The 27,698-nt window shown below is 45.1% G+C and overlaps 1 protein-coding gene across 2 annotated transcripts in view; it reads left to right on the top strand.

Moving 5' to 3' along the window:
- The first annotated feature begins 8,215 nt into the window (after window positions 1-8,215).
- LOC135388547 (calcium-binding protein E63-1-like) overlaps window positions 8,216-27,698 on the top strand; it is a 376,381-nt gene continuing 356,898 nt past the window's right edge. Inside the window, exon 1 of one of the 2 annotated variants that reach the window (XM_064618155.1) lies at window positions 8,216-8,352. The gene's annotated coding sequence lies outside the window, so the exon portion shown is untranslated. The remainder of the gene's footprint in view (window positions 8,353-27,698) is intronic. The other variant, XM_064618154.1, reaches the window with a different exon arrangement.

Raw genomic sequence — 27,698 nt, 5'->3', positions numbered from 1 at the left:
CGGGATATGTGAGCCGCTGTCGTCTGCTTCTTCCGGTAGAGCTACGACCTTGAAGCCTCTGTTCTCGCGTAAGAGATGGCGCCACATTGGCGCTCGGGCTCGGTAAGGGCACGTGTTGTCGCCATAACTTTGAGCCTCGACCTTGAGACTGGCCTGTAACCTAAATTCCGATGGCGCGGCGATAGCAAACCATAGTGCGTAGTTTGGCTGTACGCCGAAATAAATCTTTTAAGATAAAACATTAAAAAATCCACGCTTAAAATTCCACCCTTCGAAATGCATTTTCTGAAATAAACCTTTTAAAAATACACGTCCTCAAAATAAACGCTGTTAAAATAAATCATGGTTAGGCTTAGGAAGGTAATGCTCCGTATCATAGTAGTGATAGCCGTATGGGCGACACGATGTTCTTTCCGGCGAAACATGCTATTATGATGTTTCTCACTCATGTTTGTATTGCTATCAATTACATAACAACTTAGGATTTCGAAATATCCAGCTTAAAACTGATGACGACGATGCGCGTATGAATACAGCACACGCACACTTGATCATACCTGGGTAGTAATAGCATTACTGTAATGAAATTACAGTAATGAATTACTTTTTCTGGTAATTTGTAATGTAACGCATTACTTTTGACATTAGGTAATTTGTAATGTAATTTAATTACATTTGGGCTGTAATTTTAATGACATTACTCATCACGTTTTACAAAAGAATCGAGCGTGTGTTCTGTGTTGGCACTTGGCAGAAAGAGAGTTGGAGGACTTGCAAATGAAAAGAATTCCAACGGCACTATGAACGGTGACGCACTCAATCGGCACGAGCCAGTTGCCTTAGGCAGGGCACTCACAAACAAACGTTGTTCGGTCAACGGTTTGTAGCCCTGGAGAATCATTGTTTGCGGGCCCCATCCTCCTGACAATCTTCCTGTTGTCGTGATACATTGTGTCTCCTTCGTCTCTACATTGTGGAACGATACGTCATACGTGGCACACTAGCATGACATGTAGAAGAGACAAATAGAAGAGTACAAGCTAACTGTTGATACATTGTACGCATACATTTTTCTCCTCGAATTTCGGGGAAGGCAAGTTTCGTCAACTTGTGTGTCCCTTGTGCCTTCCACAAACTCGGGAACATGTATGCCAATAATGGTAAAGTAATGACTTTGTAATGTCATTACTTTTTTGTAGTAATTGTAATGTAATTTTATTGCGTTTCAATTGCAGTAATGAGTAATGTAATTTAATTAAATTCTAACTGGAGTAATGTAATTTAATTACATTTTAGAAGTAATTTACCCAGGTATGCTCTTGATCCTTGAGCCAGCTGAGCGCTGTGGACGGATTGCGCGGCGACGGTCATTCGCACTGGTAAAAGAAAGGCCAAGAAAGCGCGCACGCGCACGAAAAAGAGAAACGCAAAATCAGAAAACATACCAAAGAATGGCCAAACTCTCCTGATAGTCGGCTCTATATTAGACTATATTACACCGATGTCGTGCGTTACTTGCACTGCTAAAACAGAACTTCACCGAATAATACGCTCCCGGGCATCCGTCATTCCGAATGATATCAGCCCCCCGCCCCCTTACTAAGTTGGCAAAACTTGTCACGGATCACATAGACAGACAGACAACCTACTTCCGGTGAGGCCTGTTGCGCTGGGCCAGGTGGCGCAGCAAACCTTGTGTCTCAGCGCCGCTAGTGGCGACCTTTTCAACACACTGCCGCTCCATAGCAGACGACACTCAGTCTACGCTGGCTAACTTGCTGTGGCGTTATCGTTTATCATCTGTTTTCCGGATAGAAAAAAGTCAAAAGGATCGACAAATTCTTTCTAAAAAAGTCGCTGAAACATGTGTACAATGCGCGGCTCGATGTACTTACATATGCAGAACGCGTGTATGTCGCGAATGATGCTGTTTGTTAGGGTCTTTAGTGTGCTTCTCTGGTGCATTGGGGGGTGCCAAAGTATAAATTTCATTCTGAGAAAAATGAGACTTAACAAGAACGTGGCAAAGATTAGTTCGCAGGGTGCTCATCGAATTCACTGGCCGCTTAACAAAACGCTCGCCGTTATAATGAACCACCGTTGAACAATAATAACGGCACATCTAAAAGAAACACAAACTGTTTTGTGGTTCAACACCCAAATAGTTGCTCTTTCCTGGGACCTCTGAGCGAACTTCTCGACTATTTAGATTTGGAATCAGCTATCATATGTCCGCCTCGTTCAAACAGACGTCAAACTTTTTCTGAATGCGTACGGAAACAAAGGTTGTGCACATATACACGAGGCTATATATTGTATATGTATATGTTTGTAAGAGCTCCAAAGAGCTCCGGCTATATTTTTTCCTTGTATATGTATATATGGAGTTTCTGGTGACGACGACCCCGTGAAAGAATTGATAAAAACAAGTGAGCTGGTGAGTGTAATGCATGACAGTATGTCCCGGAGACTAGGGACGACGAAAACAGACACATACAGATGTCTCCAAACTCTGTCTGTGTGTGTCTGTTTTCGTCGTCCCTAGACTCGAGATCTTACTGTCACACAGCGACAATTATCCGAAGCATCGGCTACACAGTCGACTTTTAATATAAAAAGCTGAAAACTGCAAAGCAAATACAAGAAAACGAAAAGTATATCTGGTCAAAGTTTTTGTGTTCTATTTCATGAGAACGGATGCCGATATTTATCTACTGCAAGAATTATACGAAGGCAGAAAAATAGGCGATGTCAAGTTGCCGGTGATGAGTAGAACATAGAGTGATCTTAAACGGTAGGAGCAACTTATTTATTTACATATGGTAACGAGACTTTCGTGCACGAGACTGCACTTCAGGTTACACAATAATTATACGTGGATATTACATAGCCGCAATGTAAGTCTATGACTGAAAACGGTAAAAGGCGGCAGCAGTCAGGAATAATTATTAGAGGGCTTCATATTTTAAGAATTAGCTATTTCTGGAGTACAGAAGATAATACAGCCGCCTGCATATCGCCAGCACCCGGAATAGTGCTGCCAGTCGGGGACATCTTTTCCGGGGACTTTTCTTGGGCGGGCAAGTTTTTGCCCTAGTTTTTCTAGTGCCTAGTTGCGGGCAAGTTTTTGCCATCTTCTTGCTGCTCTGCGTACGACACAACAGCAGTTTGCGATTTTTAGTAGAGTTCGATTCCATTCGAGTAGAGTTCGATTTCGGAAAAAATAAAAATATAACGGCCCACTCTTTCACGCGTCCTACCCGTTGCTATCGGTCATGCATACGGGCGAGAGCGGCCGCGTGTCGTAGCATTCCGACGGTAGGGGTCAGAGTGGCGCTCCAGTCGCCCTCCTCAAACTTTAGCGCAACAGCCCTTACCCTGGCTAGCCCCAAGCGCGAGGAGGGTACTATTTTCCGCGGCGGACGTAGAGCCGTCGGCTGTCCACCAATCAGGGACGATGGATGTTACAAGATTTATTTCGAAGCGTTTATTCTTCAAAGTTTATTTTTCGGAGTTTATTTCGACAGCGTGGATTTTCTCATGATTTATATTGAAGAGTTTATTTTGCGAATTTGATATTTAAGAGATTTCTTTTTGAACGTTTTATTTTTACATGATTTATTTCGGCGTCATCCCCGTAGTTTTGACGATTATGCTTCCTCCGTGTCTCTGGTTCCTCCTTCTTCATGCTTCATGGATGTGTCATTACACTACCAAATTTGTGGCCAGTTCGACGTTTCGCTCCGCTCTTATGCGTGAACATTGTCTCAGCTCATGAAAAAGGAAATAAATGTTGCTGCTTTTGTTCTACTCCTCGCACTGAAATAAATCATTTAAAATAATTGTACTGTGTGTTTCTTTTTTCTTTCTTTTTGTAAGTAGTTACGCAAGTATGTAAAAAGGAAATAAATGTTGCTGCTTGTTCTACTCCTCACACTGAACTAAATCCTTTGAAATAATTATACTCTGTTTCTTTTTTCCCTTTCTGTAAGTAGTTACGGAAGAAAATAATTGTACTGTGTGTGTGTGTGTTTCGTTTTTGTAAATACAGAAGTGCGTAAAAAGGAAAGAAATGTTGCTGATTGTTCTACTTTTTGCACTGAAATAAATCATTTGAAATAATTGTACTATGTGTGTCTTTTTCGTTTTGTAAGTCGTTACGGAAGAAACTGTTTCGTTTTTGTAAGGGATTCCGGGACATTTGATCGAACGTCGTTTGGTCGAAAGCTGATCGAACGCGGGACATTTGGACGAAAGCCATTTGATCGAACACCGTTTGATCGAAACGGCAGCGGTCATGAAACAGAACATACAGACAACGTGACAAGACTAATAAGCAATTCGCCAAGGCCCTGACACCTTCTGCATATTCCCGGCAGATATGTTGGGAAAAACGCAGCGAACCACATGTCTCACGTTAGCGTGGGCGTAGGAAAAAATTGTCCCAGTTTGCGGAGCATTTTACCAAATGAAATGTTTGCGCGTACTTTTAGCAATACGCTGCAGCACTATCAGCCACGAGCACATGAGATTGGAGCTAAACGTGTAATTTTACTTTCAAAGCTCCTGCAAACGCAGTTTCAGCACTTAATGCAAATAAATAGCGAAAAAAAAGGCACAACATCGGATCGCCTTCTGGATGCGAAAAAGTGGATTAGGATGAGGAATTTGTTTGTGGGCGAGCGGATTACACAGAATGAAATATTCCTTGGGATAACAGCATTTAGAACTGAAGCCTTCTTTTGTTGTTTTCTTCTTTTTTGTTTCATCAACGCTCCAAGCGAACGAATAAAAGATTCGATCAAACGGTGTTTGATCAAATGCCTTTCGACCAAACGACGTTCGATCAAATGTCCCGGAACCTTTTACAAAAACGAAACACACACACAGTACAATTATTTTCTTCCGTAACTACTTACAAAAAGGGAAAGAAAGAAACAGAGTATAATTATTTCAAAGGATTTAGTTCAGTGTGAGGAGTAGAACAAGCAGCAACATTTCTTTAGTTTTTGCATACTTCTGTTACTTACAAAAAGAAAGAAAAAGACACACAAACAGTACCATTGTAAATGATTTATTTCAGTGCGAGAAGTAGAACAAGCAGCAACATTTCTTTCCTTTTTATTGAACCTCTATATGCAATAAGGGGATAAGTCGACTTATTCTCTTTTTACTATTTTTGTTGCAATGACATCTACATACCAGTATGCACCCGCCAATGAAAATTTAGGACCTTATTGCGCGATTTGTTGGCCCGCTACAGCATGGTAAAAAACGGGAAATGCATGTGTGTCAATGGGACGGACAATCATATCAGGCCCCTTTTCTCATTTTGGGATTTTTCGACTTATCCCCTTATTGCATACAGAGGTTCAATTATTTTAAATGATTTATTTCAGTGCGAGGAGTAGAACAAAAGCAGCAACATTTATTTCCTTTTTCATGAGCTGAGACAATGTTCACGCATAAGAGCGGAGCGAAACGTCGAACTGGCCACAAATTTGGTAATGTAATGAGACACATCCATGAAGCATGATCATCAAAACTACACGCACTATGGTTTGCTATCGCCGCGTCATCTGAATTTAGGTTACCGGCCAGTCTCAAGGTCGAGGCTCAAAGTTATCGCGACCACACGTGCCCTTAACGAGCGCCAATGTTGCGCCATCTCTTACGCGAGAGCAGAGGCTTCAAGGTCGTAGCTCTACCGGAAGAAGCAGACGACAGCGGCTCGCATATCCCGAGCCGAGCGTCACCGATGCGCCATCTATTAGGCAAGAGCAGAGGCCGCATCGCTCCGCCAATATTTCGATGATACCAGCTAAATACCAGAAGAAACACGATAAATGCGTGGCAGAACATCGCAAAATGCCCTAATCTTTTGTTGCCACCCACATAAAACACTGCGTTGCTCACCCAATGTAGCACGGCATAGTGTACACATAAGCCTAACTATGATTTATTTTGAAAGTGTGGATTTCAAAGGGATGGATTTTTCAGAGGTTTGTTTCAACGGATGGATTTTGGTGACTGGAATTTTAGGCGTGTGTTTTTCACTAATTTATTTTTAATGGTGTAAAACAGGGTACACCCGTTTCCTTACAAGAACTGGCGCCATAGATTGTCGATGTCGGCGATTTCGCTGAGGACTAGAAAGTTGGGAAAGTAATCGTTAAGGCCCCTGTTAATTGCCCCAAAGTCAGCTCTATTATAAACAAAGACCTTTTTGGGGGTGGGGCATTACTTACTTCATAACAAACTGAAATGTCACGGCAAACGCAATTGTGGTCAGAAACGCCAGGAACAACCGAAACACAGGAGATAACATTATCTTGGTTACACAAAAGTAAGTCCATTATATTGTTTCCGCGAGTAGGAAGCATGACAAATTGCTGAAAACAATAATCGGACAACAAATTGTCAAAGGCCTGGTACACTGATCCGTTGTTCTTCCTGGCATGACCCAAAGCATCCCATTTGTAATCGGGAAGATTAAAATCGACAGCGATTATTACAATGTCATCGGGTACCAAGGACACCTGCTCGTACCATTTAATTATAGGGTAATTGTTAGTAATAGGTGGGCGATAAAAAAAACATAGTGCAACGGATGACCCTTTCAATAACAGGCGACACCATACAGATTCACAAAGGTATGTGCGTAGTTCACTCTGAACAGATTTTACACAGTTGCGAGCACAAATGAGGACCACCCCCACCGTGACTATTGCGATCAGTCCTGTATACAGTGTAATCTGATGGAAAAATTTCCAGATCAGACACACACTCGTCCAGCCAAGATTCATTGCCCAATACGATATCAGGATTGATCACAGACAAAAGAGCGGTGAAGTCGTCAACCTTATTTTTTAGGTTTCTGGCATTGAAACAAAAAAGGGATAAGCCGCATTCTTTCACTATACATTTCTCAGATAGCTAACTAGAATTCCCCGTGTGCCGTGCTCGGTTACAAGCAGATCTCGTGACACGACTGCTTGATGGCACGACACTGCTAACATCCCTATCACTATGAGCAGGCAAAGGACAGTCATTGATCTGCGTGGTAAGCGGTCGCCTGCATTCATTGATGAAGTCCCACCTAAATGTTTCACCATCTATCATCAACTTGTTATGTACGAGACGAACTGGTTCGACCTGTGACCTCTCATGTCTCGCGGAGTCCCACAGTGTTTTACGAATGTCTCTTGTCCGCTTACAAAAGTCTTCTGATATAACATAATCAGTCCCTTTTAGTTTACAACAATTCCTCAGTATGTCTATTTTATGTCTGAAATCGGCTACCCTTAGAATGACTTGGCGACATTTAAGGTAAGTGTTTACCGATCCTGTGAACTCGCTGCACAGAATGATCTTTGATATCAAGCACGTCGCGGAACAATTTGATAACTTTGTCGTAAAGATCCGAGTGCGTTTCATTATGGGATTCCTCCATACCATAGATAACTAAATTGTTAATTCCTTCTCCATCTATCTTCCAAATCGTCGACTTTATCACTAAGCTGTCTGACAGACTTTTCGAGCTGTGACATCGTATTCTTATGTGTATCGATTTCTTGAACCAGGTCATCAATTTTCTGAATCTTACTTTGAATTGACTTAATTTTTGATGCGGTCTCAGTTTTATGCTTTTTTGATCAGCACTGATTTGAGCCATTACCTCAGTGTCTCGCTTTTGATTTTTTAGAATTTCCGTAAGCATCTCATTGATTGTAAGACCTGGGTTGGGCTCAACATCTCCGGACACCAAAAGCAACAATTTAAATACATCCCAACAATCAAATACATTTAAATACATCCCAAAATAATGGCCCGGAATAAAGGAAACACCATCAAGGCTCAGTTTCATCAACGCCGGTTAACTTTGAACAGAGATCAAGGGTCACTAAAACTTCAAGTGAACATTCAACTCTTTTTTTAGCAACGTTAGTTAGTGTCACGATGAATGTTTCAGTGACAATAACTACCCTTAAAACGTAAACAAAATTGACACAAAGAAATAGCCGTTTTTATAGCATCCGCCCTTGTATTCTCCACACTGGATATCCTGCGGTGTAGGTTAGTTTAGGTTCCTACAATAAAAAGTCCTTCTTTTGTGACATTTTCGTGGGAACAACGCCATTCGTCTATGCTGGTTTCACCGAACCCCCGGACGCTGTACCTAAAATACGACACGCGCGTGCACACACGTATTTTTGGCATCCGAGGGCGTCTTGTCGTCTGCTACCTCGCAGTTTGTTTCTGTCGATGTGTGGGGATCGTCGTGGTAGAATGTAAACACCTTCCGGTGAAATAAGGACGTCCAATAGGGGAATTAGCCGAAGAGGAAAACTCGTGAGTAACAGGTTGCTATCTTACATGATTTTGACCTGTGAATAGCGCGCTTCACATCGCACATCCCTGAGTGAATATGAGATAAGGGTACTGTACTTTGGCTCATTTGGCCGCCACAGTGCCCCGTTATTTATGCGTAAATCCCGTCATGGGTTGTGCAGATAAACTAGCTGACACACGGCTAGAATAGCATACTACTATAGACCGCGGGTGACGTCACAAGGCCGGTGCGGGCAAAACAAATTAACAGAGAGTCTGGGACAATGAGAATAATATGACACAGTTTGCCAGAAATGCAAATGCCCATGAAGCTTATGAAGGGTAGTAGTACGAATAGTTGAGGTATAGACGAGGAGAAATTCTTGTCATTGCAGTGCGACATTAATCAAATGTACTCCTTCAAATATTTCGTGGAAAATGCGTATCTTGCATCAGCGGCGTTACTAAGGGTGTTCGGGGGCTGTGGTCCGCACCTGATTACGCGACGGAAAGGGGTTACGCGCGCACCAGTACTGCCGCTTCTTCCCGTTCTCTGCGGCGCGGTGACGGCAAAAAGAACATAAGGAGCTCACGTGATATTTTTTTTCTGAGTATGATGTAACGTGGACATTTTTCATGTGTCGCCTGGTACAAAAAAGGGGTTCGTTAATGGGGGTGACGCAAAGAGCTTCCACACCGGGTGACGCGTACCAGAGTGTCGCCACTGTCTAGCATGGAGCTCGCGCAAAGTGGTTCCAACACACACATAATGAGACGATGATGAGATGGGGCCGGCTGGGCGCAGCCCTAGTGCCAATTGTCGAGAATGAAAGATGATGATGGGGTTCAGGTGATCAGAGCATGGAAACAAATAACATGTATTCACAATGGTGGTGTTCAACTTAGCTCTACGGTTGCAGGACTAACTTCTAATTCACTTCGTCATAATCGTCACTTGCGCTATTTCAGTGGCGTAGCCGGGGGGTTTGGGGGTTCAAACGCCCGAAATCATACCCTTGCTTGTGCATTTGAGGCAGGTAAATGAAGGTGAAATCTTCCTCCACCATGTAAAGTCCCCATAGAACCTCTCTTCAAATAGTTTCCTGACTACGCGCTGCGCTATGTCATGTCCTGCTGCGCTATGTCATGTGCCGTATTGTGTGCCTCCAAGCTGCTGTTGTTCCTTTCGATCCTGTCTAATTCCAACTGTTGATGATGATTGCGCTGTTGATTGGAAGGAAAAAAAAAAAACGAATAACACCTAGATGGGGCGCTGCGGTGTACAAAGGGCTGGAACTATGGCAAAATAAATTCTCAGGTGTCATTCGTTGGGTAACACTTTAGATCACTCGAGAAGTTGATTCTCAGATTGTCACTATGGCATGCTGGAGACATGTGCTGATATGGACCCTCAACAAATAACAGGCAAATGCTCTCCTTGGGGAAGCCTTTTGCACTTGCTGACATCTGTTCGCTGAAGCGTTAGTATAAGCAGTCGTTTTAAGTGCAGAAGCTTAAAAGCTAAAAAACATAAAGTTTAAAAATTTGGAGTACCATTTGTTTACACGCTTACGAGGCGTTCGAGCCAGGGCCAGTCGCCATCTTTTTATTTTTATCTTCTCTCGTACATCACAGGACTTCCGAGGAGTGGATTACATGGGTCGATACTGCTTCTGTAGTTACACTATAACTACTTACCACTTCTGCACCTTAGTAACAGCAAACGAGGAAACACTACAGAGTAATGTTCTCAGAAGTATCTCGCCTACACACAAGTAGGGTTCTGCTTTTCGGTCTAAACCGCAAAAAGAAAATTAGGGTAGGCTGTGTCGGGACACAGCCGCGAGTTTTTGAACGTGAATACGTCGTGTGCTGGAAGGAGTCCAGTATGAATGGAATGAGTAGACGGTTTTCATCGGAGTCGTGATATCTGAACAGCCCTGCCGTACGTATTATCTCACACCCAAATCTGGTCGATGTCTATCCGCTCGCCTCTTCGTTCTTCGCAGTAGACACAACGGGTGCGTCCTGATCATCTCTAACTTGATGTCGTACAGCTTGTACAACGTGTCTTCGACGAGTTAGTTCGGCCACTGACCACCGTACGTACGTATCCAGAGAGCAGGAAGGAAAAAATAACACCGACTTAACATAACAAAGACAAAAATTTAATCAGACATTTCCTGTCCCATACGGGAGGCATCACTCTTTCGTGTTTTTGTTTCGTGTTCGTGTTTTGCAATAAACCTATATCCCCCCCCCCCCCCGGGAGGCATCATGAGTGCATCATCAGTGTTCCTTCCTGCATTATGATTCCCAGATTTTGGAATATCTTCGTATCCAGAGGTAAACCGGCTTGTGTGTCCTCTTGATGTTTACATTGAAGACATAGTCGTCGCTCACGTGACAGACACTGAACTATGTGTCGACCACCACATTGGTCACCTGACCGATGATACCGTAGCTGCCCTCGTGTCGTAACCGAGGGATGTGCATGAACGGCAGTCAGGGTCCCATCGGGTCAAGCGGTGGTAACCTACTCGACTTGAGCCACGACACGATGCCATTGGTTTCCGACAGGGTCGGTAGGTTGCAGCGATTGCAGCGACGGCTGCTTGCACGGAACGCGCAGCCAGAACTCCTTCAACGTGCCCAAGTCGTCGAAGTCGAAATGAATAAGAAGAAGCTCGTACTGTACGGACGTGTTCCTTTGCTGCTCTTCTTATTTCGGTTTCCAAAGCCACCTTTATCCGAAAGCAGATATTTCTACCTGTTTTCATGGATGCAGGCGGAGGGCGCCGCCGTGTCCTTCGAGGGCTCAGCGGCAGCTGTTCCCCGCGCTTGCACTTGTCTGACAGAAGTCCGTCTCCGATGAATAGAAGCTCGGCCACCGGCCTGGAGGGCGGCGACCGTTTACCAACCGTGGTACCCACACCACAAACCTCCCAAACGGAGATTCTGAACGACGAGCTCGGCCACGTCATCGGTATCCTTCAAGTTAAATGTTTCGTGGAAGATACGCAAGTCGCTGAAGACAAAGGTGAGAAGCCATTCCAAGTCGTCACGTACCGGAAAAGCCGACCGGGTGGCATCCCAGTAATCTTCAGATGTGCGACAGAGTCGGATTCATTCTGGCAGATTGACCCCAACCTCTGAGCAAGAGAGATCTTGAAGGCTACTCAAGAAAAAGTACGGCATCACCGTATCAACAAGCACGGTACCCCAATCGTCCACGTGTCCTCTGAACAGTCTGCTCGTAGCCTGGTCACACTATACGATCACTTGCTGGAGTCTCTGTTCATCCCTACATCCCAGAATCCTATCTGCGCGCGATGGGCCGCATATTTAAAGTTCCGCGCCGATACAGCGAAGAACAGCTTATGGAATATCTGAAGCCCAGCGGAGTCCTTCGTGTAAAGAGAGAAGTGGCATATACCCGCGAGAGCGATGGTTCCGCCAACGAAATCGTCAAATTCAGTGTCCTCCTAACGTTCCAGCACGGGCTCACGCTCCCCCCGGAAGTCTGCATGGGATTCTCCTGCTACCCGGTGTCAGAGTACGTTGAGCCGCCGGTTCAATGCTTCAAGTGTCAAAGGTACAGCCAAAGGTACGGTAAATTGCCGCGGACCCCTGCGGTGCAAGGTGTGTTCCGGTCCCCACGACTTCAAAGACTGTACGGCGAAGCGCGAGCCCAAATGCGCAAACTGCACCGGACCTCATACTGCCACCTATCGAGCTTGTACAGTTGCTAAGGCGGCAATGGCCAGTCATCGACGGAGAGTCTCGTGCGAACGGACAATCTCACCTCCTCTTGTCAATAACCGGCTGCAGCCTGATTTTTTGCACCATCCTGAATCACACTTCCCGAGCCTTCCAAGTACCAGTCAACAGCCTCAGCTTGGAAACAAGAAATTCAATAAAACATTCGCCTCCGTCGCCAGGAAGGCTCAGACGGTCACGTGTGCTTCCCCACCCCAAACGCCCTCAAAGGAACATGAACCGATGCAATCTGTGACTGGATCTCAGCGTCAAACTTGCTGTCAGCCAGCGCTCCAATGTCACGACAATGTCTTCGGTTCCGTCCTCACTATGCTGTTCGCAGCACTACGTGCCATCGTTCATCGGATTCCCTTGGCATCCGATCTACCGGAGGTCAGGGCAGTGCTCTCTAACCACTTCTCAACAATGGTGCCTCCACTTCGGTAACCCGGAATGCCTAATAGGACAACGACGCTGTCAGCGTTTCGATACCACAAAGCAACAGTTTTTCAATGGAACGCAAGGGGTCTGCAGTCGAAGTTGTTCGATTTCCGCCAGTTTGTGTGGCGACACAAATTCCCCCTCATGTGCATATCCGAATGCGGCATTACCGAGGAATTTCGTTTGTCGGAATATGTCACCTTCGTTTCCGAGCCCCTTGGAAGAAGAAGCAGAGCAGCGCTCTTCGTGCGCTCCGATATACCTGCAATACAAAACCGCGTGCGGATAACAGGGTGTGGCGAATACGTATGCTGTACCGTTCGTTTGGCTTCTCTTGACATCACGGTCGTCTCCTTATACATCCCGCCGGCAACTCATTACAATGTGGATGACTTGGGCGCCCTACTGGCCCATTCTGGACAGCTTCCCTCTCCGTATGTCGTCTGTGGGGACTTCAACGCCCATAACATCATATGGGGCAGCACACGCTCGGATACGAGAGGGGAGAGGCTTGCTGCCCTGTTTCAAGAACGGGATCTTAGGCTTCTCAATGATGGCTCCCCTACTTTTATACAAGGCGCTCTACTTTCATTGTGCTTGGATCTAACAGCCGTGTCTGCATCGATAGCGCATCGTTTCACCTGGTGCGTTGACGTAGACACGCTCGGGAGTGACCACCTGCCCATACTGCTTAAAGGTCAGATATGCCGATTTTGAAGTGCCGCAGAACTGAGCGATACTCGCGCTGTGTGTTCATTACCGAACACTGAATATCTGTGCGAAATATCTTGCTCCAACTGTTCGTAGTTTTTTAGGAAACCGTTTTTTTAGTTCCCACGCCCGGCCGTCATACCGTCGGCAAACCCTGCGCACGGGCGCACCGACGTCACTGCTCTCGGTTTATCTATCTTTGGCTTGGCATGGACTCTTGGCTTGGCCGCTTGGCTTCTTTCGTTTCGTCCTCTGTGCATCGTAGCATCGTACATAAGCGAACAGCTGTTATGTTGTTGCAAAGCCGGAAACAAAGCATGTGAATAATTTTTTTTTTGGCACGGCGTCGTTTGGAAAGTGCACTTCCTTGTTCTGACCTTGCCTTTTATGGGCTGGAGCGATATGATACGTGATATGCCACGGCGAAGTTGTCGAAGAAGCGACGGTGCTACGCTAGAACAATTCATCGGTGCATTCAAGTGTTACCAATTATAAGCTGCCAAAAGACCAAGCAGTGCGAAGCTCTTGGCTGACAGTGGTGCCTGCTAATTTCCACTGCAAGGATTTCGTCCACGAATGTTATCATAGGTTACGCGTGACTCCAGAGGCAATTTGGAATCTCGGCACGAAATCGTCTGATGAAAATCTGAGGTGCCCGACGCACAACATTTTGAACGTGCCACGGAGGATCAAGGCAAAAAAGGAGAGCAAAAAAGGTAAGTCGACGTTCAGATATAAAAAATAGCAAGCTTAATGAATCGATTGTGCAGCTGTCCTACTGCGCTTACTCTGATATAACCACGATTAACAACACAATAGTATTGATAATCTAACTTCTGAATTATCACAGGTGCACGCTGAAGGCGGAAATGAAGCATGATCTGGCTTGCATCTGGTGCATGAAGAAATTGCCGACACGTTAGTTGCAGTCTACTTCCACCAACAGGTATGACAATGTGATGTTATGAGTATTCACCTATGTTCATCTTTTCATGTGCACTCGCATGCAGACATCTTGACACCACTTTTAAATCTGCCCTCAAAGTTACAACCTGTGCTTTCAGGGTGGAAAACAAAGGTCGCCATTCCGATTAGCTGCTATCTCCCAGTTGAAGCACTTTTGCTGTCTGGACACTGGTTCCTGTGGATGGGGTGTTACAAGCTTCACTGTCTGATATAGAAGGTACGTTACATTAATTCAGTTAATTTGTCTTTTGCACATTTTTGTTACTGTTAGCTGGATTACTGTTGCACATACAATCCTTTGACACACAGAAGCTGATGTCGCTTCTGATAACGTTTTAGAATTCTCAGTGTCATCAACGTCCATTGAGGAAGGTGCCTTTACTATCTGTGAATCTTTAATTGAAGAATAGCCCAGAATTCATGTTAAGATTGTCTACTCTTATTAATTCACTGTCTATGTTCTGAGAGCTAAGAAAAATTAAATTGAAACTATTTATTTGTCACAACTTCACACTGGATGTGGTACTGGATTGACATGTCAGCTAAAATACCTGGATTCTACAATAATTGTGTTGAACTTTGTGCATTACCGTGGGCAATGCCACATTCATTACATTTTTGGTGGGTCCGGTGCACAAATACTGTGTGCATACTGCATACATACATACTATTCGATAGGCAAAAATACCTGAGCAGCGCTGTGTAGTCTTTTTACCCAAAGTCCATACTCTTAGTGCAAAGTCACAGTACGTAGAACAGCAATGTGCAGGTATGCTGCGATAGAGATTCACAAAAGAAAGAAGACTGTTGAGAGCATCTAAATTTTAATGAGACGACACTTTCGTGCACAAGGCTGCTCTTGTTAATGTCTAACATGAAGTTACAAAATCCCAGAATATATAAAACATGTTGTAATGTAGAGAGCGAGGGTTGGTACAGACATAAAAATAATTATACGGTACAATCATATGTAATAAAATAAAAAGGGGGTACAACTCCCCCCTCAACTCAACTCGACAACTCAATAACTCTACTTGTTCTCTACCTTACAACATGTCTTATATGTTCTGGAATTCTGTAACTTGATGTTAGACCTCGAGAAGTACAGCCTTCTGTGAGAAAGTCTTCTTTATGTTGTGCACAATCATTATACAGTAAATATGACTATCCTGGTGGTGTTGGCCATGGTGTTGGCCAGGGAGGCTGACCTTCACAGAAGGCTCCTTCGGGAAACCCTTTCTATCCTCAGTTATGGGAACTGTGTCAGCAAAGCTTCCTTGACCTTGTCTCCCGCTTTGAAGAGCTTGTTAGCTTACCCCCACTCTCCCACCTAGTGTCTATTTAAATGTTGTTTTGCAATAAACCTGTCAGCTGAGTTTGAGACCGTGTTTGTGTATGTCTGTTTTCGTCCCTACCTCGTCTCGGGTTTTCAAGTCATGGATCCATTTCTTGTCATTAAATATTTTTCTTTTTTTTTTTTGTCTGCAGTGATGAGCATCCATAAGGACACATGACAGAAAGGGAGTCTCTTTGGGATGACAAACCCTCATCAACTCATGAGGATACAATGGTTGACGAATGGTTCTCAAGCACATCGAAACTTCAACAAATAATTCATGAAAAAGCCAGTCAGTGCTAGCACCAGGAATTGAACGTGGACCGTCCTGCTACCAGTCACAGATGTTACATTTCAGGCACTCATAGACTTTTGGTGAATTACTTGTTGACTTTGTCCAAAGGTGGAGCTCGCCACAGCTCATTTGCCTATCTGTTAATGTTGTGGCGTGTGTTGCGTTTTTCTCTTCGTGTGTTCCAGACTCAGAACGGTTAATTTGGATCAGGTCAGGTACGTTTCATTTAGACATGGCAAACATAAAGTAGTATTTCTCAACACAACTTAGCAGTGGCCTTCATGCATTACTGCTACGGCCTTTAAGCGTGAATGGAAAGCTGCACATTATGCATGATGTAAAACCCCAAGACTAGGGAACACGAAGGGACAGACACAAACACGTCCCTTTGTGTTCCGTAGTCTCGGGGTTTTACATATGCATCATCTTCACCACCTCGCTTGCTTCCTAGCCATTTTTTCTGTACATTATGTTCACTCTACTTTTATCGTGTGCTATATAATCTTGTTCAAGTTCTGTCAAACGACGTGTAATGCTATAAAAAAATTCAGTACACTGTTTATGTGGGTTGAATGGTAGCGCATGAATGCAGGAAGGAAACTGTCATGTTATGGCAAGTGTTTACGTATTGTACGTTTAACTACTAATTTTATTGGTTAGCTTTCGCCGGCGTATCATGTCAAGCCATGTTATATTAATTTGGAACATGTTCTTCTTAGTAGCCAGAGCAGCTGATACACAGTGAGAACATAGCCCATATGTGTTTGTCTTTTCCACCGCAGCCCTTGGGTTTCCTCCCTGATGGCTACACATGTCAGGGATAGGTTTCAGGACCGGTAGTTCCGGCCAAGTGTGAATTGCTTTTCTGGGGATCATCATGCTGGCAGATGAAACATATGGTTTAAATTATTTGCAGGACAGGAATTGCGTAGCTTCACACAAATACTACTACTACGACATAAGAGTGGTTTCAAATCTAGCTTTTTTGTCTTCCTGACATTATCGCACAATATGTAGTATCCACTATGATCCTTTATATGGGGGTATGTACAGTGCAATCAACAGGTGCTATTTACAAATCTGTGTTTCCTACTGTGTTGAAATGGGGTAGTTTGTATCTGAGAGCCATAGTGAAACACAGGCAGCCAAGGACAGACTTTTGATGCCCTCGAGAAACATGGCAACACATTGCAGGGACTCTGGATGCTGCCTAAATTTCCAGAACACAGAGCTCAAGGCAGCGGTTAAACAACAACTGGTTAGAGAAATCCAAGACAGTTGCATGTGTAAGCAGTCCGCTGTTGGATTTGGGTCCGAGATACGTTATCTCAAAGGGAACGCACGGACACACTCAGAATGATACTAGGACTGCCTGTGAAATAGAATGAGGAGAGTGGAAGATATATAACCCTTTTTTTCTTGTCTGTTATTCTATTGGTTAAATTGTGATTTGCTTAGCAGCCTATATGTGTATATTCCAGAGTCTGCTAATAAATATATCAGTTTAGAGCTAGCAGTCACATCATCCTGTCCTTGGCTGCTTGTGTTTCACTATGGCCATGCTTGCTATTGCAAAAACAGAAAACAAAAAAAAAGACAATAGAAAAACACGAAAAGAGCGACCTAAAAAGCTGCCTGTTCTAGTGCTCACATGGAGGCAATGCAATGAGGTAACATGTTCCATTCATGAACTGTGCATAGTGGTACATATCACAACGGCAACGATTATTCAGATTTTTCTTGAAGTACTTTGTTTTTTTTTAGCTTTGTTTGCACAGTCTATTATTGGAACTTTATGTGATTCCCCTCTTGAGATACTTTAAGATTGCTGATGCTGTGCAGTTTGTTAATTTTGAAACTGTACTGTGTTGAGGTACAAAAAGAGAATTGTCATATCTGCATTTGAGCACATAGGAATAATTTGTAAGTACTTTCCTTGTTGACATTAATATTTGCACCAGGTCACAACATTGTTGATTGATGGAAAATGTAAATAAATATATTTATTTGCTTGCCAAACAATGCACAAATGTCTTCTTTTCTAGTGAGATATTTACGCGTATATATCTATGAGATATATACACATAAAAAATTTCATATGCAGCCACACATATGGTTCAGAAGATTAATTAGATGATGTCCAAGCATATATAATTCTGCTTCATGTGCAATGGGTATGCTAACGGATTGCTTCCATGAGGCCTTTTTATTTATTTTTATAAATTCTTTTTATAAATGTTATTTTTATTTTATATAAATTTCATATTACATATTGTATACTTATATTTTTATAAATTTTATAAATTAAAAACTCAAGTTACACGGCCCCTGTAAGAGTGCCTTTTGCAAATGGTTTGGCAACGTGTCTCTAACTGTAAAGGTAAGAGGCAATCGAGAATGCTGAAGACAAGGTTGCAACTTACATATTGCTTATCATGTCCTACATACAAAGTGATTTGTACAATAATTCCTGAGGACGGAATTAATTCCGAGGCTGGCCAGTGATGTCACCCAGGACGACAAGTCACATAATTGCCTCTACACTTTTACACCCCATGGGCTGAGTTGTGAATTCAAAGAGCACTCTACAGAAGGATAAGGTGCACCTGATTTCTAGGATCTATGCTATGCCCTAACTCTTCAGACACCACATTTCTAAAAACACCATTTCTAAGTGGCAATATGTGCTCTGGTACTTCTTTTGCGTCTGCATAGTGTGCAACCACATGGCTACTGGAGCTTTCGTGTGCATGTTTTTGTGCGACGGTGCTCATTACAAACAATATCCAGATGTTAGACATAAAATGCAGTAGTTTGTAGCCTGCCCCACAACGCAGCGTGACATGGGAGTGTGTGATTCAAAGAAAGCTTCTGGAAAATGCACAGAATCCCACAAAAAGTTTAAAATGTGATTTGTATTTCGTTTTACGTCTCTCGTCGTTACATACCATCGTCGACGCTGTTGCACATTGATAAATCGTACGTAAAACTTGTCCCATAGCAGTATGCGGTTTCTCAAATACATAGCACAATTTTTTCCTGCAGGAATAAAACGCTGTCGGCATTTTCTTGCTAACACGGCTGTCGAAACGTCAGTCTCTACAATGGGCAAGTGCTGTAAAGGGGCTAACGCGACTTGATACAAATTGTACGTGGTCACAAAACACAAACGACGAATTCCAGTCACAACATCGCACAGAGGTTGGTTCGCGAATGAGTTCGCAGCTGCTGCACTGTTTACTTATCGCGGAACGGTGGAACCCGGCTGTCCGCCATCTTCAAGCACAGATACGTGAAGCCGCGAGAAGCCGTAGCTGAAATCCACTGGCAAGTACGAAGGCGCGTACACGTCACAATGCCCGTTCGGGTGCATCTACGTCATAAAAATGGCTGCGCCCATGTGTGTTTCGGAATGAATTATCTATTTTTTTTTACATGGTACTGTACCGAACTGAGAGAATGAAGGTGCATTTTGGGGAGAGCTGGATGTGGGCTTTCAGAATATCAAAACCGTTTCGACTATTTGGGATATCGGCATAGCTGACCTTTAACATCCGTGGCGCCCGCCGGCCCCACGCTAGTCATTGCATCAAGCGGACCAACTGGGAGAGTTAAAGGACTGCTCTCGAATCCACTTTTGCCGCCAATACGCCCGACAGTAAAAGTGGCTTTTCTCGGGCAATCACTGATGCAGCGAAATTTGCTACAAGCGTTATCCGCGTCCCCGTCCATTTTTCTGCGGTTGATGCCGAATATGAGAGGCTCCGTGCCATTCGTCGTCGCACCGAGCGCAGAGCTCGTCGCACCCAACTTCCAACTCACCAAGCTGAAGCTCGACGGATCCAGAAGGCAATTCAAAGGCGTCTACGTAAGTGAGCGCGCGACCGCTTTCGGAACTTCGCTGCATCTTTGTCACCCCGTACACCGATGTCTCGTATATGGACCGTGCTCAGGGGGCTTTCTGCCCCAGTTGCTCAACGGAACCCATTCCTATCCTTATCACTAGCTTCCGGGCGCTCAGTTCTGCAGATCGCTGAAGAGTACTGCGCACGTCTCACCACGCTCTCAGCCTCTGCGCTGTCCTATGCACGTGATATCCCTATCGTGCTGGATTCCTCTTCAGACCCTGCCTTGGACGTACCGTTCTCGCTGGTTGAGCTTGAATGTGCCCTGAGGAGTTCCCCCCAACACACCTCGCCTGGAGCTGACCCGGTGACGTACAAAGCCCTCCGTAATCTCCCCTTATGTGGGCGTCGGCTCCTCTTGAGGCTCTTTAACAGAACCTGGCGGACAGGTGAAGTTCCACGCGGATGGAAAACTGCAATGGTTGTTCCTCTTCTGAAACCAGGCAGGTCGCCGCACATTATTGATTCCTTTCGCCCGATTGCCCTCACAAGCTGCGTTGCGAAGACAATGGAGCGCATGGTTTTCCGCCGCTTGAACTGGTACCTGGAAAGCACGCGCTTTTTTCCTGAGGTGATGGCAGGCTTTCGTCAGGGACGTTCAGCAATTGACAACGTACTCGATCTCGTCGCTGAAGTCCAACAAGCAAAGGCTGAAGGCAACCTTACCGGAGCAGTTTCTCTCGACGTAGAGAAAGCTTATGACAACGTGTTGCACAGCGCCATCGTCGCGACGCTACAATAGGCGGAAATAGGAGGTTGCGCCGTCTCATGGATCCAGGACTTTCTAGCTGACCGACGCATCTTCGTGCGCACAACGGAAGGTGACACCGCTTTCCATCTCGTCCGTCGTGGTGTCCCACAGGGAAGTGTATTGAGCCCTCTCCTCTTTAATGTTATAATGGCTTCGCTTCCCGCCCAGCTTCGTGATCATACCCGCATCACTTTGTACGCAGACGACGTCTCCATATGGACCTCTGCCAGCCGTCGAGACACCGTCCAACGCCGGTTACAATACGCCTTGGATTCTATTGTAGAATACCTTGCCGACCGAAGCTTATCGGTCTCTCCTGCTAAGACAGTTGCAATGGCTTTCACCCGACGCTCATTCCAAAGGTATCCATTGTTCGTCAGTGGGACACCGCTAGACTTTGTGCCTCATTGCAAGTACCTTGGCGTGACATTAGACAGAGGCATGACGTGGTCCCGGCACGTGAAAACAATAGCCACCAAGACCAGCGGTTTTGTAAATGCTCTACATTGCATTGCTGGATCGTCGTGGGGCCCTTCATGCGCTGACCTCCGTCACGTGCACACAGCGTTGATTCTGGGCACATTGCGGTACAGCCTGCCTATTCTACACGGCCTCAGTATATCCGGAGAGCGTGAGCTTCTCAATATTCAGGCCAGAAGCCTCCGCGTCTGTTTGGGAGTTCCTAGAACGACAGAGACCTATTCTGTCCTGGCAGAGGCACGCGAAACACCAGCAGGCGTCCTTCGAGACGTGGAAACACTCCGGATCTATGCGCGGTACCTCACACAGCATCCTTACCATTATCTTCGGCTCATTGATATTGACTGTCCGGACTCCAGCATTGGTATTGCTGTTGACAGCCTGAAAGTGCACCTCCCCACCACACCATCAGCTCTTACCTATGCCCCGCCAATGTGGACTCTTCGCAGGCCTCCTGTATGTGACCACATTCCTGGTCTTCTGAAGAAAAACTCTGTACCTCTCGTTGTTGCTCACCAACTTACACTGGAGCACCTTAACTCAGCGTACTCTCAACGACTCCCTGTGTACACTGATGGATCACTGTCTCAAGGCGGATCTACTGCAGCCTTTTATATGCCACATGAAAACCTTGAAGTGGCGCACAAGCTCTCCTACGAAACGCCATCTACTGAGTCCGAGCTTTTCGCCATACTGACCGCGTTGAACCACATAGCGGTATCACCGCCTGGCGCTTGGGTTGTGTTCACGGACAGTATGGTGGCGCTAGACGTTCTAGCAAATTATTGTTCCAGAACAATCGGCGGCCTAGACACCATGATAGTCGCAATATACAACCGACTTCTATCCTTTGGTCATAGCCTGTGTTTCCAATGGGTACCCAGTCACGCCGGCCTGCACGGAAACACCTGCGCAGACGCCTTAGCACGTCGTGCACATGGGGACAGCACCTCCAATAACTGTCTCCTACCCCTTTCAACCTCATCGTGTCGGTTACAGACACAGCGACTCCGACATAGCGGCACTCGGCAGTTTCAAGAGGACGCTGTCCGACTGAACGACCATCTCCGGTCTATCGACCCGTCGATGGATTTCGTTGCCACACACCACTGCTCGCGTCAAGAAACGTCCATTCTACACCGAATACGCCTTAATGCCGCCAGGACACCTCTACTTCTCTGTAAAATGGGTCTTCTCCAGTCGCCCAAATGCCCCACTTGCGCTGTTGAAGCTGATGTTCCACACCTTCTCCTCGACTGTGACAGATTCGACACCCCTCGAGCCACACTGAGACGACGCCTACTCGAGCTGCGGTACACGGACTTTTCTCTGGCCACTCTGCTCGGCCCAGTACGAGATCACACACAGCGGTCAGCGACCAAAGCAGTTCTGACTTTCTTGAGAGATTCAGGTCTTATGAACAGCCTGTGAACTCAGTCGTGCAATCTCATTCTTCTGTGCCCCACTCTCACCCTCAACGAATTAACCTCATGCTTTCCTTTTAAAGTCATCTTCTGTGATCCATCTCATCATTCTTTCCCCGTTTGTTAGTCATCTTTTTTTTGTCATCTTTGTCTTTAATTTACCTCATCCTTCTTTCACCATTTACTAGTTTATCCTTTATCTCCTAATTCTTTTTCTTTTTCTTTATTTCTTATTTCTAATTTTCTTTATTTATTTCCTTCCTATTTCTTTCTTTCTTACATTCTTTTCTTTTTATTTATTTATTATTTCTTAATTTTATTTATGTATTTATTTCTGGAACGGCAAGCCGGTGTCTCCTTTGGCTGACCTTTTCCCCGGTTTTGTTTCCTTTTCGTCTAATAAATATATCCCCCCCCCAAGTCGTCGTAGAAGTGTAAGGGCAAAAACCTTGACGTGTTCGTTGGTCGCATACGCTGCATTCCAACTTGAGCTCTTTGTCGTCGAGCTCCTTCTTGAAGCGAGCATAGGCTCATCTTGCCCCCCACAACTCGTGCATAGACAACTCCTCTTCGGACGATGTATCGTCGACGACGGTCAAGGCGACGGGAAACTCATCGTAGGTATCGAGGTAGATTGGCTCATCGCTGGAACTCATATCGATGTCTACATCCACCGTCAGATCACTGCCGGTACCACATGCACTGGCATTAGGTCGTGTGGCGTATGCGCGCTCGGCTTTCTTCCTATTCATATAGAGAAGAGGCGCAGAGGTGGAGGCCCGCGGCCAGCGTGGCCCTCAAGCCAAAAATAAAAAAGTAAAAATAAAAAATCGTCCCAAGCTCCATGAACGGTCGCGGCGTTCCACTGGGCGTTGTCTGGGCTCTCTACCCGCGCGGTTTATCTTGCATTGGCTAGTGATAGAAAACTGTTGCCACTGACCTGTAATAGCTGATGACTCTCTAAATAAGAGACGAACAGGGCCGGTTGGTACATGACAACAGCGAAGACGACGAAAGTAACACAACAACAACAATAACAAATAAGTGATGATGTTGTAGTGGGATGTTTAGCCGCTCGGGCGGCACTCTATCCCGTTGCTTGAGGAGGAAAGAAACAGGCAGGGAACGTCGAAATTTCAAATTTTAATCAGAATTAACCTTTAATCGTATGATCATAGGTTGAGAGTTCGACGTTCCCTGTCTGGGTCTCTGTGTTACTTTTGTCGTTTTCGCTGATGACTCTCTAAACCTGCCCCTGCGTGGTGGCTGATTTTTACTTGATTGATATCACTAATAGGTTCCTACCGAAATTTCTGAGCAAACCCATGGCCAATTTGTAATATTGGTGCCTTCGATGCCATCAGAATTGGACCGGTTCAGTCGCAGGCTTGGTGATCTCCCGAGTGAAATATCCTTCGTGTTCAGGATACTTGAAACAAGACTTTTTGGGTCGCCGTTTTTGCTGCAGCTGTGGACAACGTTCCTGATGATTTACAAATTGAACTGATTGACCAGCAGTGCGACGTACCGATATAGAACAAATTTTCTGAAGGTTGTGCGGCTTCGTTTTATTCTTACGTTGGACCAAAGGATCCGAAGATACGTATGTTGTTGCAGAGAAACCCTTCCATGTTCGGTACAGCAGACGTCTAATAATAATAATAATTCGTGGTCGTACGTCGCAAGACAACTGTATCAACATAGGTCTGAGAACAGGTGTTTCCTGTTGTGATGAATCGGAATAAGTCAAAGTTACGCTCACGATTCACAAACGAACGCCTCAACGCAGCCCTTAAGCTTGCAACTGCGCAATCCCTTTCTCCCGATGTTGACGTAATAGTTAAAAACAAGAGGTGCCAAGTCTCCTTAGCACACATAAAAAAAAAGGACTGTTGACCATGTGATTCAGCAACGCAAATATATACATTTTATGTCATCGGAAATTCTGTGTTGCGTCTTCTATATCAGGAACAGGCTACCACAAGCCGGTCGTATGCGGCCCGCTTAGTTCTTCCATGGCTCAATGCGGCCCGCGGACACGAACGAGTTTGGTACCCCTCATATAGAGTCTGTTCCGTTCCTTGGCGATAAAAGCGCTAAAAAGACGAACACAGACGACACAACATGGAGTGCTTACTTTCAACAATTTATTGGACCATATCAAACACATCTTTATCACTGCTGCAGGAACTCCCTTTCCTTAACACATGTGTCGCCACCTTTACCAACCAGGAAGGCTTCCCAAATCTCTCTCTCCCTCTGTTTTTTGTAACGCCCCTTTACACTTGTTCTGCTATACATTCAATCGCACCCACAATCTCTGCAATGCAATAAGAGATTCCCGCTATATACGTTCGCGATCGAAAAACACGACAGAAATTTCTGTAATATCTGTCGTACGACAGGCACTTCCGTCGTCACTACAGAAATTTCTGTCGTTATCACATAACTTTTGTCGAAACTACAAAAAAAAAAGTATGTAGAAACGACAGGCGGTCTTGTTGCAACTGCAAAAGTGTCTGTGGTAATGACAGGAATGGATGCCTTAACCTTCCTGGCTACCTGCCCGCCTGCACCTTCCACAACATGTGTCACTTCAGCCCATTTGTTTATGTGCTGAGGTGCTGCATCTTTCCATGCTCCAGTTTACAAAATTGCCGAAACAGGATCCCACAGATGTCACCTTTGTGTCAACTGTCTTACCTTCAGGAGGACTATCTGCACATCATTCGCACGTCGACGGTTACAATTATCCCTGGAATTCGAAACTGGAACTGCAAATTGCATTGCTAACGACTACGTCATCGACTACAACAGCACAACTCCACACCTTTAATAACAACTCATCTCTGTCAAGCTTCAGGGGCACGACACCTGCCACAACATGTCACTTCAACCCCTTTGTTTACTACAGGTGCTACAGTTTTCCTTGCTCCAGTTTACGGAATTGCCGTAACAGGATCCCACGGATGTCACCTTAGTGCCAACTGTCGTACCTTCAGGAGGAATATCGGATCGTCATTTGCATGTCGACGATTACATTTATCTCTGGAATTTGAAAGTGGATCTGCAAACCCCATTGCTAACGACTACGTCGTCGACTACAACAGCACCGCTCCACACCGTTAATAACAACTCGTCTCTGTGAAGCTTCAGTTGTGGCAACGGCACCTTCCACAACATGTGTGACTTCAAGCCCTTTGTTTATGTACTGCAGGTTAGTCTTTCAAAATTATCTCATGCGACATTTGAAGGAGCTCGGAAAGCAGTTTAATCACTACCATATTTTTTGGCCAAGCGGTTCGTATGCTTATTAAAACGCACCATGCGAAGTAATTCTATCAACAAGTGCACTAATATCGCAGTATTCGACTTTGAAAATCGCGACCGTGCGCAACGGTGGCAATGCCCGGAACGAGCCGTCGAGGCGCTTGCGTCATTTTGACGTTGAAAAAGTCGAGCCGCTGATTGGTTTCGAGGAACGTCATCTGCTATTTTTTACTCGGAACCCCGCCGCAACGGTGGAAGACGTTTCTTTTTGCTTCTTCTTTCATTTATCAGATACAGTACACGAAGACTGGTCTACAGACACTGTTTACACAAGGTTAGGCAGTGAGATTGTGGAGGCCATCCTCATTGAACTCCCCGAGCAAAGTCAACCAAAAATCGGTCAACCTCTCCCTGCTCGACCTTGTTTTCCCTAAAGCGACCTTCCGGAGTAGGTGGATTGTGAAAATAAACTTCAGGTGCCAGTTGAACGCTGTTCTGTCCATGTCTGTGTTGTGTATACTGTTCGTTATCGTGGTGACTGTTTGTTGTTGGCGGCCATAAATATAAACACAGTGCAGCACTAAGCGCTGGTTCATTTCACGCCTCAAAATGATCGCTGCATCGCTATGATCACTAATTCCGTTCGCTATGTCACTATACCAATATTCGCTATATCACTAATTCGCTATGATCACTAGTGCCCGTCACTTCGACTAGCAACTTTGCTAGCTATTCAGTTAATACCTTATTCAGCTGGAGGAGTGTTCTTGCCGATACGTTGTCAGATACAATCAAGTGAAATCCATCGCAATATGCCGTCGCCGGCACGTCGTGGCATCAGGCGTTGAACATTCATTGCCTGAGTTACATACCGACATAGCCAAGCAGTGTCATAAGACCACCAAAATTTATGGTCAACTTACCAATCATCGAGCTAAACGAGAATTGGCCGATGCAGACTACAAATACGTATATGTGGACGACGCAGACACGCAAGATTGAGTTCATCCGTGCTCGGCGCCTTTTGTTTTGTCACCATATAGTGACCGACAGCGCAGGTTAAGTTTGCGTCCGCAGACATATCAGCGTGCACTGAAACAACACCTGACTAGCGTAAATTTTAGCTGACTATAAAATGCACATGTCGCATGCGGGAAACTGCCAACGGCAAACTGTGACTAACCCGGCCATAATATTGCAAGCACACAACTAACTAACCAAGATGCCGCCCTGCTATGCCAAATGGCTGCTAAAATGTGTCTTTCGTTCGTTAAGACGACTTGGGCACATATCGAAGACCCCTGAGTTTGAGTGGTTAAATAGTTATGTTATGTTCTTAATCGCGGCATATCATCTTACGAAGCAGCATTTTTTCTGGTTTTCCTTGTTTCCAGAGCATGAATTTCGACCAGGAATATCGAGGTCATTGCTTATTCATGGCTTGACAGGGAGAAAGCAGGGGGAAAGAAAGAAAAGAAAACCAGTCAGCACTGACACGGATAGAAGCGCGGTCGCCGCTTTAAACTTTAATTACGTCACCAATGACTTTTTTTTTCATTTCTTCTCTAAGGAGCGCTAGTAAGGGAACGGCACTTGGTTGGTCACATGCAAGCATGCATGCAAGCCACAACGCGAGAGGTGCCGATATTCCGGTCACGCGAGCAAAAATTAAAAGTCTACCATGCACACTTCCCATGCAATTACTTCCCCAGCACCGTGAAACACGACACGCATGTATTCAGTGTCACAGTGCAATGTGAAATGATACGCAGGAATCAAAAAGATGCCAACATACCTGTAATCTATTGTCTCATAACTTTGCTTCGTTTCTGGCAGCTACCATGAAGTGCAATGCACGATTTAGAAGTTTCGTTCCGCCATACTGCACATTGCTGCACATTTCGCAAGCGTCACGCAATCTCACGTGACCTCTTTTTGATCAGTGAAAATAACTCGCGTCATGAACATGTATGTTCATCTCAGCGCTAATCACGTTTTGCATACTATAGAAGGAGGGGGATCAATACTC

This window comes from Ornithodoros turicata, chromosome 3 (genome assembly GCF_037126465.1).
Source record: "Ornithodoros turicata isolate Travis chromosome 3, ASM3712646v1, whole genome shotgun sequence".
NCBI classification, from domain to species: Eukaryota; Metazoa; Arthropoda; class Arachnida; order Ixodida; family Argasidae; genus Ornithodoros; species Ornithodoros turicata.
This window is presented reverse-complemented; position numbering and strand designations above follow the sequence as displayed.